The 12,502-nt window shown below is 40.5% G+C and overlaps 1 long non-coding RNA gene across 2 annotated transcripts; it reads right to left on the reverse strand.

Annotated features, from left to right (window-relative positions):
* Positions 1-11,745: 11,745 nt before the first annotated feature.
* Positions 11,746-12,502, reverse strand: LOC147509597 (uncharacterized). 2 transcript variants are annotated; one of them, XR_015216586.1, is made up of 3 exons: positions 12,426-12,502; positions 12,186-12,335; positions 11,746-12,100 (listed from the first exon to the last, which is right to left on the reverse strand). It is a non-coding gene; the product is annotated as an uncharacterized LOC147509597 (long non-coding RNA). The 2 variants fall into 2 exon arrangements; XR_015216585.1 differs by having other exon boundaries at positions 12,186-12,344.

The raw sequence follows: 12,502 nt of genomic DNA on the forward strand, positions 1-12,502 counted from the left end.
CCAAACAAATTTTTAAACACAAAATTTGTTTTAAACGTGGGTCGTTTAAAGTCAGATTCCCAAGACTTGTTGGATTGCTATTTCTATGATTTTAGAATTTTTATTTTTATTTTTATTTATTTTTTTTTTTATTAGTTTATTATAAGAAACACGAAAAACAATAAATACATAATTCACCCCATAGAGGAACATGACTCCAAAAACTGAGAAAACATGCAAAAGTGGAAAACGTGAATTATATGAAACGTGGACTTAGGATCTGGTACTTACTGCCACACACTCCATAGGGAGGGCCCGATTACCTGAATGGTGCACTTACCACTATATGGAAGTGAAAGGAAGTACACCAAATGACAAAGGTCAATCCTCTTAGACAGGGTCCTGTAAAAGGACTTCCTCTGGGGACAGAAGTTCGTGAAAATATTTTAACCGTTGACCATTAACTTGAAAGGTACTATTGTCCTTGGGATTTACCAAGGTGATTGCCCCGTAAGGGGTGACCGATAACGAGAAAAGGACCGGACCAACGGGTTTTAGTTTCCCACGAGAAAATATGTAGACGGGAGTTGTAAAGCAAGACCTTTTGACCGACCACAAACTCTTTGAGCAAGATTTGTTTATCATGAACACGTTTCATGTTAGCTTTATAATCCTTCGCGAGATCGTAAGAATCGCTACGGATTTCCTCAAGCTCATTCAATTGCAACTTGCATTTGACACCCGCCTCATCAATATTGAAGTTAAGGCTTTTTTATAGCCCACGAGCACGGTGCTCTAATTCAATCCGCAAATGACAAGGTTTTCCAAATACAAGTCTAAAGGGAGACATACCTATAGGAGTTTTGAAAGCCGCCCCATCGCCCATAAGGCATCCGATAGACGCTTCGACCCGGTCTTTCCTATCGGATTTACAATTGTTTCTAAAATCTTTTTGATTTCCCTATTAGAAACTTCTACTTGTCCGCTAGTTTGTGGATGATAAGGAGTTGCTACTTTGTGTGTAACTCCATACTTTTTCACTAGGGATGCAACAACTCTGTTGCAAAAATGTGTTCCACCATCACTAATGATGGCTTTAGGAATGCCAAAACGACAGAAAATATACTCCTTAATAAAAAATACCACTGTCTTATGGTCATTGCTACGGCAAGCCATGGCCTCTATCCATTTAGACACGAGTCCACTGAACTAGAATATAAATGAAACCATGGGAAATAGGAAGGGACCCATGAAATCAATGCCCCAAACGTAAAAAATTTCTACTATCAAGATTGGATTTAATGGCATCATATTACATTTCGTGATTAAGCCCAAATTGTTGGCAACTTAATACACGCCTTGCAATGCACTTGGGCATCCTTAAAAGGGTAGGCCAATAAAATCCACATTGAAGAACTTTAGCGGCTGTTTTCATTCCACTAAAATGGCCACCACACTCTTTGTCATGGCAGAACGATAGAACTTCATTATATCCCCCAGGGGGAATGCAACGACGAATAATCTGATCCGCGACAATACTTAAAAAGGTAGGGCTCATCCCAAAGAGTATAACTTAACTCGCCAAGAACTTCTTACGTTCATTTCTTGACCAATTATAAGGCATAACATCAGCCGTTAAATAATTTACAATGTCAGCATACCATGGTGCTAAAAAAATAGCATACGATGCTCATCGGGAAAAGAGTCGGTATGGACTCGTAATCACTATTATCGCCGTTTGTAAGTCTAGATAAGTGGTCGGCAACTACGTTTTCAACCCTCTTTTGTCTTTTTATTTCTAATGTGAACTATTGCAGGAGAATAATCCATCAGATTAATCTATGCTTAGCATCCTTCTTTGCAAGAAGGTACTTAAGGGGTGCATGGTCCGTGTAAACTAAAAATTTTAGAACCAACCAAATAAGGACGAAACTTATCTAAAGCATAAATGATGACTAAGAATTCTTTTTCAGTAGTTGAATAATTCCGTTGAGCATCGTTTAAGGTTTTACTAGCATAATAAATAACAGTGGACTTATTATCTAGTTTTACGTCCCCAAGACAAACCAACCGCATAATCACTAGCATCACACATGAGTTCGAAAGGTTTAGACCAATCGGGAGGCTGTATAATTGGTGCAGAGGTTAGGCGACTTTTAAAGTTTCAAAAGCCCCGCTACGGTTGAAATTAAAATCAAAGATTGCATCCTTCAAAAGCAGATTAGTTAAATGCCTAGTTATTTTCGAAATCTTTAATAAAACGCCTATAAAACCACGCATGGCCTAGAAAGGCTCTAATATCGCGGACAGTCGTGGTTTAGGCAGAGTCGCTTATCTTATCTAGTTTGACCTTATCTACTTCGATGCCATCACTAGATACAATGTGACCTAGTACTATGCCCTTTTTCACCATAAAATGACACTTTTCCCGGTTTAAAACGAGGCTTTTTCTTCACACGTGTCAAAACCTTAGACAAAGTTAGACAAGCAGATCTGTGAAGGAGTCTCCATAGATAGAAAAATCATCCATGAAAACTTCCATAAAGTGCTCTACCATGTCACTAAATATATGAAGCATACACCGCTGGAAGGTACCAGGAGCATTATAAAGGCCAAAAGGCATTCGTTTATAGGCATACGTTCCAAAGGGACATGTGAAGGTAGTCTTTTCTTGGTCATCAATATCAATAATAATCTGAAAATAGCCTGAGTAGCCATCTAGAAAACAATTAAAAGCATGACCAACTAGGCGTTCGAGCATCTGATCTATAAAAGGTAAAGGAAAGTGATCCTTTTGTGTCATAGCATTTAAACGTCTGTAATCAATATAGATTCTCCATTTCATAGGACCTTGTGTGATGATAAGAGCCCAAAACTGTAGTTTTAACCCTGTAACAGTCATACTATTAGACCAATTATGTGAGTAATAATTAAGAGTTAATACTGATTACGTGTTTTTATGCATTTCAGGCTTCAAAGTCCATTATGTGCATAAATGTGCCACTTTAGCGAGATAAAGGAGCAAAGGTCAGTTACTAAGGAGTTTCGTGATTAAAGGCCAAGATTCAAGAAGATAAAGCCTTTCTAAAGCCCGGTCAAAAGCTGAAAAGTCGATGCGGCAAAAACAAAGACACAAGTCGTGAGAACTTCCGGCGTCAGATCTTTGGACTCAGACCTCGGAATGGGGCCTACCTTATGTCAAAACGACCGGCTTGGAAAGAGCTGTCCAATGGTATAAGCCTTGATCCAATCAGAGGAGCAGAAGTGAACAAAAAGTCTATTGAAGCCAACTGCAGCTGAAGAGGCCTTTTTGGACTGAAAGAATTGGGTTTTGGGCCTGATTCTCTGGCCCAAAACATGGCTCCAAGCCCATGCACGATTTTTGGATCTGAACATATAAAAACCAAAGCTTAGCTTTTTGTTAATGGTAGATAGTTAATGGTAGCTAGTTAGACCTAAAACAATAGATAATTATAGATCTAGTTTTTATTTAATTAAATTAAGTTTAGTTTATATTCAATTCTTGTTTTAGATTAAACTCTTAGAATCATTATTCTTAATTAGTTTGATAAATAAAATAGCTATTTGTCAATTTCGATTCTTGTCATTTACAATTGTTTATATCTAATTTCCCTTATTACGTAGATAGCTAGACTTAGATTAGTTAGATTATTAATTTAGTATTTGAATCATTGTTTTATTATTCATTAGATTAATAAAATAGTGTTCTCCATAAGTTAGTTTTATTTCCATTAATTGTTTAGTTTCAATTCGTAGATTCAAGTAATTGCCATTATTAGTTTAATTCAATTATTGCATTAGTAGTTTTGAATTGGGTTTAAACAAGCAAAGTTTCAATCTTTATATCATGTATTGTTTGAATTCCATTGGGAATGATAGTGTGATGATTCTCGGCTAAACCTCCATTGAGGGGGTTGAGAAGCCTTGATGAAAGCTGTTTCGACCCCCACCTACGTGGCAAACGTCCATTAGTAGGGGTCTCTATTTTATTCATTTAATCAACAGGGCTAAAGCCCAATTCGCAATATCATGGATCAATGTACAAAGCCCATTAACTCATGTGTCTAAGGCTGAACCTTAGCCACATGGCTTGCTACTAATATACGTTGATTTATGTCCAGATTCATTCCTTATCAAAGAGATAGTTATCAGTTGACAGTTATACTCTATCACAATTACTCAAGATACAAGATTACTTGAGCTACAAGGACTCTCTACTCTACCTCTATAAATATCAAACTATTTTTCATAAGGAACTACGTGGAAACTTGATCCCTAGAGAATAGATCTTGGGTACGTAGGCAGCCATTATTTGGTTCGTTTCATCTCCCCAACATTAAATTCCCTCTGTTTCTTAGTGTGTTCTTTACCATTGCTCTCGTTGGTTGAAGTAGTTTATTGCGAAACATAATTGGCACGCCGTCGTGGGGACAGAGAATTCATTATCGTGAAACAATCAAGATGGTAAGCACGAGAAGTAGACCAAATAGTCAACATATTCCTCCTACTAACAAGAATCGCAACCCTCAAATTCAAATCGGCCGATTCATGAACCGTTGAACAATCAAGTTACTCCTAGTAGTGCGATCAATTCTCAACATCCGATCAGAAAGGTAACCGCCACCGCCTCTCCGCCTCCGAAAAGGCAAGACAAGTGCCGCCACCCTTAAATAGCTTTTGCAACAAGAAAATTGACAAGTCGGTAATCCTCCACGGTCCACCGTCTCGGTCCATGTCGATCCTTCCCGGTTGACATGGATATGGACGGACATTACTCTCACGCCAACTAGCGGAAAAGGTGATAGTAATGTACCAATTCACCCCTAATACGGATGAGCGGAGTTACGACGAGTCAAAAATTTAAATAGGAATTTGAGAAGGAACCGCAAAGAGGCAAAGGCCGTGGACAATGTTGCAAATTCAACAACATCAAGGCGACCACGGCGGACGCATGCCATTCCAGTTGTATGGGACCGTCTTTGACGATCCACTTCGTCGCCCTCAAGAACGCTATTTCTCGCTAATAATCAACTAGTGCACGCCAGGAGTAATGACCCTATTACCCGTACTTATGGGGAGAATCGGATTGGCAGGGATAACTACTACCCTAGACATGTCCGATCTCAAAGGGAAGATTTACCTCTGAGAAGCAATTTCATGGAAGACCGCCGTCCGAGATATGTCCGACATGACTGGGAAGGCGGGCATCCTAGACAAGAGCAACAAAACATGGAGAAGTGGTATAATTATTCCAACCACCCGGCCAAGGGTGACTACCGGCCTAGACAGGCTGGTTACAGGGATAGACAAAGACAATCACCGGTTAGAGCTGATCGTGCGTACCACCAAAGATCTCTAACTCCAATAAGAGATAATGGAAGGTATCCTTCTCCACATGGGCACGACCGGGGGCGTCCAGTTGTTCGAGCCAATACTTTAACTCTAACAGAACAACAGTTGAAAGAGTTGATTGCAAAAGAACTTAACGATAGAGAGTCAAGGGATGTAAGAATGAAAAACTTGACAGTCAATGATGGCGTACTTGATAAGTTTTCGGTCGACATTCAAGAAGCTTACCACCATCCCGACTTCAAACAACCCGATTTTGAACTTTATGATGAGTGGGAAGGAGATCCTGGCTTGCATGTTCTATCGTTCAAAAATAAGTTGGTGTTATGGGGAGGAGATGATCCGCTCATATGTAAGCTCTTTCCATCGACTCTAAAGGGAGAAGCATTACGCTGGTTTAGTGAGTTGCCTTCAAGGTAAATTCACCAATTCAATGAACTAGAAAATCAGTTTGTTAATCGTTTCCGCCACAATTGCAAGACGCCAAAGGATGTCGACTCACTTCTAAACATCAAGCAACAACGCGGACGAAGAAGTTACTTTTGTTACTAGGTTCAAAGGCAGCAGCAGATGTTCCGAAGTTTCGATGGGATGCTTCTTTTCGCCTTTTAAAGAAGCATTATATTATGAAAGAGACAGAAGTTGAATTTCATTGTAAGGGATCTTTACCACTCTCTAATTAAAGATGTCCCTAAAAACTCGATAACGATCCAGACGTTAGGCTGAACAACACATCCGTGATCGAGGAGAACCTATCGTGAAAGCAAAGAAGGGACAAAGATATTCGAGTAAAGATTTTTTCGAAAGCAAAAATTTTAAGCCGGGCAAGGGTACCGATCAACAACATAACGATGGAAATAATGACAATCAGAAGCAAGTCAATTTCAATCGTGATGGAAAAACTCTACCTGAGCTAAAACTGACCCCGCTCAATGCCAAGTACTCTGTTATATATGAGAAGTTGAAAAGTGGGAATCTTCTTTCCCCGCCGTATCCACTTTTAGAAGATACCAAAGCGACAAGGGACAAAGCCTTGTGGTGTAAATTCCATAATGACTATGGCCATGAGACAGAACTTTGTCGCTCTCTCCGGGGTCGGATTCAGAAATTAGTGGAGAAAGGACTTTTGAAGGAATATCTTACGAAAAACTCTCAACAGGCAGTTGCTGCAACTTATGAGCATGTCATTAATGTCTCCCATTCTCATGTTGAGTCTCTTTCCAAAAGTCAGAGTAAGAATCAAAAGCGTTTGAAAGTTAGTTATGTTGGTGAATTTAACCGTGATCAACAAAGTCGATTTTGTCAAAGGAATCCGCACCGAGACTTCTGAAGAAGAGCCCCTCCGATTCACTGATGATGATCTCCTTGGTGTATATCACCCTCACTATGACGCAGCTTATAATTTCGTGTCTATAGGTGCTTCTCGTGGTTCAACGGGTAATGATCGATATTGGGGGCCACTTCTAGCGCCATTTTCAGTGGATGTTATTCTCGATGCAACTTCATGAGGGTATGATCATCGCCAAGACAATTCTATCATCGGTTTTGATGGGACAACATCTTCAGCGGTTGGAAGAATTACCTTACCAATCAAATTAATGAACAAAGAAGTTGAGCTCGATTTTTATTGATGGACCGTCGATCCCACTATAACGCAATTTTGGGCAGAGATTGGATACATTCCATGGGGCTGTAGTCTCCACATTTCATCGGTGTGTCAAGTTCCCATTCTCGGGCATATTTGCAAGGTTCAGAAGTGACTGTATCCGCCCATTCCCCGTCATGACAAAGCAATGGATGACTATAAAAATCTGAAGTTCGAGGTAATACGATCCTTGCAAGTGCCCCCCGCCTAAGTTACTGATTACCAATTGCCGGGCGTGCCCTCCATCTATAATATTGAGGCTCATGTGCAAGGGCCGCCGACAGTGGATCGACTTTTGGAAGTGCAAGTAGGAGATTTAGCAGAAGAAACCACTTTTATTTCCGCTGAACTTTCGAGCATAGAACAACAAGAGTTGGTTTCCCTTTTACAACGAAATAAGCGTATCTTCGCTTGGAAAATTGAGGAAATGCCTGAATAGACCCTTCATTTACTGTCATAAACTTGACATTGATCCAAGTTTCGTGCCGCCACCAAAACCAAGAAGAATGGCACCTGATCGGAAGCTCAAAGTTAAAGAGGAGATTGATAAGCTACTTGCGGTTAACTTTATCCGACGAAGTTACTTACCCAAAATGGCTTGCTAATGTCGCCGCAGAAGGTTAAAAAGAACGGACAAATCAGAATTTGTATTGACTTTACAAACCTTAACGCAGCCTTTGTCCGATTCATCCGTGATCCATTGCCATGAATTTCCGAACTAGTGGATGCCATTTCGATTCCAACGCTTTATCTTTCATGGATGCTTCTTCAAGGTACTACCAAATCTCTTTGAATGTGGATGACCAAGAGTTCACCGCTTTCATTACCGACCAAGGCATTTTTCGCTACTAATCGTTATGCCTTTTGGTTTGAAAAATGCCGGTGCAACCTACCAAAAGCTTGTCAATACAATTTTTCCAATCCGTTGGGGATAATAATGGAGGCTTATATTGATGATATAGTCGTTAAATTGAAGCTTACATCGGTGATCATCTTTCCGATTTTCAACTTGTTTTGATAGGTTTAACAAGTATAACATGAGACTCAATCCCGCCAAATGTTCTTTTGGCCTCTTTTTCGAAAATTTTGGGATACCTCATGACTCGTAGAGGTATTGAGGCTAATCCTCGACGATACGATGCCATTATTGATATGCCATCACCAAAAAAAATAAGAAGGAAATTCAACGGCTTTACCGGTCGGCTTGCGCTTCTTCATAGATTTATTTCTAAATATTCGATCGTTGTCATCCCTTCTTCCAGACTTTAAAGGGGGCGCAACTTGGAACATTGATTGTGAGATGGCATTGCAACAACCGAAGAAATACTTGGTCACCCTCCTATATTGACAAGTCCTTCAACGGGTCAACCGATTGGCATGTACCTAGCAGCCTACAACTCAAGCCGTTAGTCTTTCGTTTTTCGTCGATGATGGTAGACCCGCTCTTTTTATCAAGAAGACGTTAACCGAGCCGAAGTCTCGTTATTCAAAGATGGAAAAATGGCACTTGCATTGGTTCATGCCGCCGTCGGTTAAAACCATACTTCCGTGGGAGGTTGGTCGAGTTTATAATCGAGCATCCCTTTACGCAAGATCTTTTGTAATGCACAAGAATCAAGCAGATTAAATTTAATGGGAAAGTTATCTTAGTGCATATAGCATTGTCTTTGAAAGTCGCATCGCTGAAAAATGACATGCTCTAGCTTCTTTGATAGCTGATTTTCCGATTGATGATTCTCCTATTGACGATTTTTTTGCCAAGAAGAATCTATGGAAGACATTCTCGCCACCAATAACCGGGGCTTAATTTAAGACCAACTTGCAAACGCAATTCCTAATCCCAATTGACTTATGGATTGTTTATTCAGATGGCTCCCATAATAAACTGGTCCGAATCGATGCGTTTTGTTAAACCCGCGGAGAGAAGATTGAGAAATTCAGGCGACTTGCTTCTCCGCTTCAAATAACGGCCGAAAGTATGAGGCTGCCGCTTGTGCCTTGAGAGAAGCTTTGAAACCGGGGCCAAAGCTCCAGGTTATACACGGATTCTCGCTTTGTGGCTAATCGGTTTGGCGGGTCTTTTGAAGCAAGAGATGACCGTATGGCGGCTTATCTTGGTTTGATACATAGCCTTGCTCGACAATTTGATAGCATCTCTATCACTCAAAGACCGAAATGACATACGCCATGCCGATTCATCGGGCTTATCTATCCTCCGCCGTTAGAAGCTTAAGAGTCAAGACACATCACCGTGGAGTTCCTAGAAAGAGCCAAGCATCGACTTTACCGAAAAAGAATTGCATGACTTGTATGTACATGAAAGCAATTACTTGTTTTGCTTATACGCTAACAATGAAATACGACCCACATGATAATCGCACCAATCATGACTTCGAAGCGAAAAAGGGAGATGGAAAATCCACAACATGACCATACTTTGATCTTCCATTAGAATCTGTAGATCCATTTGTTCCTCCCGAATTCGGCCCCAAAACAGATAGTGAGTTGGTACATGAAGCGATGATAGTCCCGGTTCCCCGATATGATACTATCGAGCGAGCTGATGATCTCCGTCGCGCAAGATTTGGCGCCTTCCTTATATCCACTATTTGCAAGTTTCTTCGCTTCCACCGAACCAAAACTCGCTGAAAGAATCAAACGCGATGCATGGAAGTTTTGGTGATATCTCAAGCATCGACGGAAGTTTGCACTTATATCCCAAAGGCTCGGACTTAAACCCTATGTTGCGATGCCTCTCAAAACAGGAAGGACTTCAAGTTTTGGAAGAGATTCACTCCGGCTTATCGCGGAAGCCACTCCAAGGGGCTTAAGTTTAGCTCATAAAGCTATGACACGGGGCTATTGGTGGGTGAGATGCAAAAGGATGCAAAACACCTATCCGAGAGGTGTGAGCCATGCCAAAAGCACGATAATATGGAGTAAACTCCGCATCGAAGTTGCATCCCATGCTAAGCCCGTGGCCATTTGCCAAATGGGGCTTAGACATTATTGGTCCTTTTACCTAAAGCTCCGTGTAGTATAAGATTCCTTCTTGTGGCAACCGACATTTTTACCAAATGGGTAGAAGCAAAGCCTTTGGTCCAAATCCATGCTTCCAATGTCAAAATGTTTTATGGAGAAATATTGTTTGTCATTTTGGCATCCCTCGCGGCACTTGTATCGATAATGGTAAACAATTTGATGTGAAGAAATTCGCCGGGCTGCAGGCTAATTTGAAGATACGGCATAACTTCTCCGCACCTTATCATCCGCGAAGTTAATGGGCAGGCCGGCCACCAATAAGGTGATTTTGGCCAACCTAAAGAGGCGCTTTGATTGACGCCAAAGGAAATTGGGTCAAGGAGTTACCAAATTGTCTTGTGGGCTTATAGGACAACGCCAAAATATTCAACCGCATTATCACCTTTTAACCTTGCATATGGTGTCAAGCAGTCTTTTTACGTAACTGATTTCCAAGACATCTCGTTGTTGTCGTTTGAAACAGTTCTAATGACGCCGCTTTGGCTCACCAAAAGCTCTTATTGATGAGGTTCGCTCGAGGGACTACAACAGCTTATTAAGTATCAAGCCGACATGAAACGGAACTACGACAAGAAGATCCGGCCCTAAGTCTTTTTGCTCTCAAGACTGGGTTCTTTGTAGAAACCCAAAGCTTATAGAATCGGGGAAAGTTTGGGGAAAATTGGCAAGGACCCTACATCATAGATCGCCCAAAGATCTAAGGGGTCATATTTCCTCCGCACTATTTCTCGAAGAATAATAGAGAAGCCATGGAATGCTTACCACCTTCGCAAGTTTTACCGTTAGGAAATTTTTTTGCAATTTTACATTACTCCATCAATAACAAATCTATCCATCTATGTAGTTGTTCTATGTTATCCATCAATAAAGGCATTCAACTTCCATTCTCTTAGTTTGGTTGTCATTTTACATTTTCTATTCGTCTCAGTATTTTTTACTTTAAACAATGTCATTCATTAACGCTCATTTCTAGGGAGGTCATTCATATTATGCCTTTTTCGGTCAAAGTAAGTCGATTCATGCCTACTTGACGGAAACTGAAGTCAATAAGATGGTTATTCTTGCTCTCGGAACAATTATTGCAATACTCCCACAATACAATATCCGTGCTAATTCCACTACTAAGGCAATGGCGTTATGTTTTAGTTTGGTCCTAGTGCACGGGTGACAACTTTGAACCTGCGGAGAACTCCAACAGGTTGTCGCCGCGGCTTCACGCTCGGGTACAAATATTTTAACACCTGAATAGCTAGGTTCATGGAGGACGATCATGTCCCCTTTACCTTTCAATAACTTTCTCCAATGGTTCTATATTGGGAGGTTTTTCTCTCTACATGGGGCGCCTCGTTCTTTTACATTCATAAATAAAAACACTAAGTTTTATCTGTGTATGTTATCCGACATCACAATGATATTCAATTGACAACACATACTTTATTTTTATTTTCATAAAAAGAATTTTTAGTTCTCACGATATTACATACCGCAATCACATGATCATTGGTTTGGGAAAATCTAATGGTTTCTTCCCAACTTTTCGCGATATACAACTCGTGCACAAATCCTTGTAATTCATCTTCTCACGTTCTAGTTCATCTCCGTTTCTATTAAAGTCTCTGTCAATTTCTTCTTACGGACGATTCACAATTGTGCCATTTGCACGTGATCTTGGCCGAGCCGCTTCGCTTAAATCTGGTCATTCGGCTTGTTATTTTTCTCTACCTCTTTTTGCGCACGTTTAAGTTCCTGATCTTTGGTCGCCATGAGTGACTTCAATTCTATCACGTCTTCTTTTAAGTGTTTGTGTTCCTCCATTATCTCACAGGCTTTCCCAAATTCTTCGTACGATCTCTCCTCTGCTTCTTCCGTCCGCTCGGTTAAGTTTTTGTTTTCGTCTCCTAACTCTTTGATGGTTCCGCTCAACGCTTTGTTTGCCTCTTCCAATTTTTGATTGAGTATCTTCACTTTCTCTATCTCTTCTAAGGCATTGACTTCATTCAGAACGATATTTTTCTTCGCGACTTTTTCATGAATTTCTTTGGCCCGTACTACCGCCGTTTTAACCTGCGGCAAAAAATATCTGATGTCATCATTTTTCAGACTTAAACACAAGTTTGCAATAACTTGATAAAAAAAAATACTATCCTACCTGTTTTATACTATCGAAAATCATTGACACTGCTCTGTCATATTCTCCGATGTTCTCCGTATTCTGGTCACATTTTTGATATTTTTCGAGCCCTTCCATTGGCGTAATCCCGGGCGATCCCTTCACTTCGTCTTCCAAACTTGAACATCTCTGCTTCATCTACCAATTTCATCGAATTAGTGTTGTACACAAATTTCTTTACCGTCCTAACGCAATAGTAAAAATCAACGATCAACTTACCATTAACAGATTCTGTGGTTTTCCTCCATGAGTAGTATTACCCCTGACGCCACTTGCCAGTGGTTGTTGGATTCCTT

The sequence above is a fragment of the Coptis chinensis genome, chromosome 3 (genome assembly GCF_015680905.1).
Source record: "Coptis chinensis isolate HL-2020 chromosome 3, ASM1568090v1, whole genome shotgun sequence".
NCBI lineage: Eukaryota > Viridiplantae > Streptophyta > Magnoliopsida > Ranunculales > Ranunculaceae > Coptis > Coptis chinensis.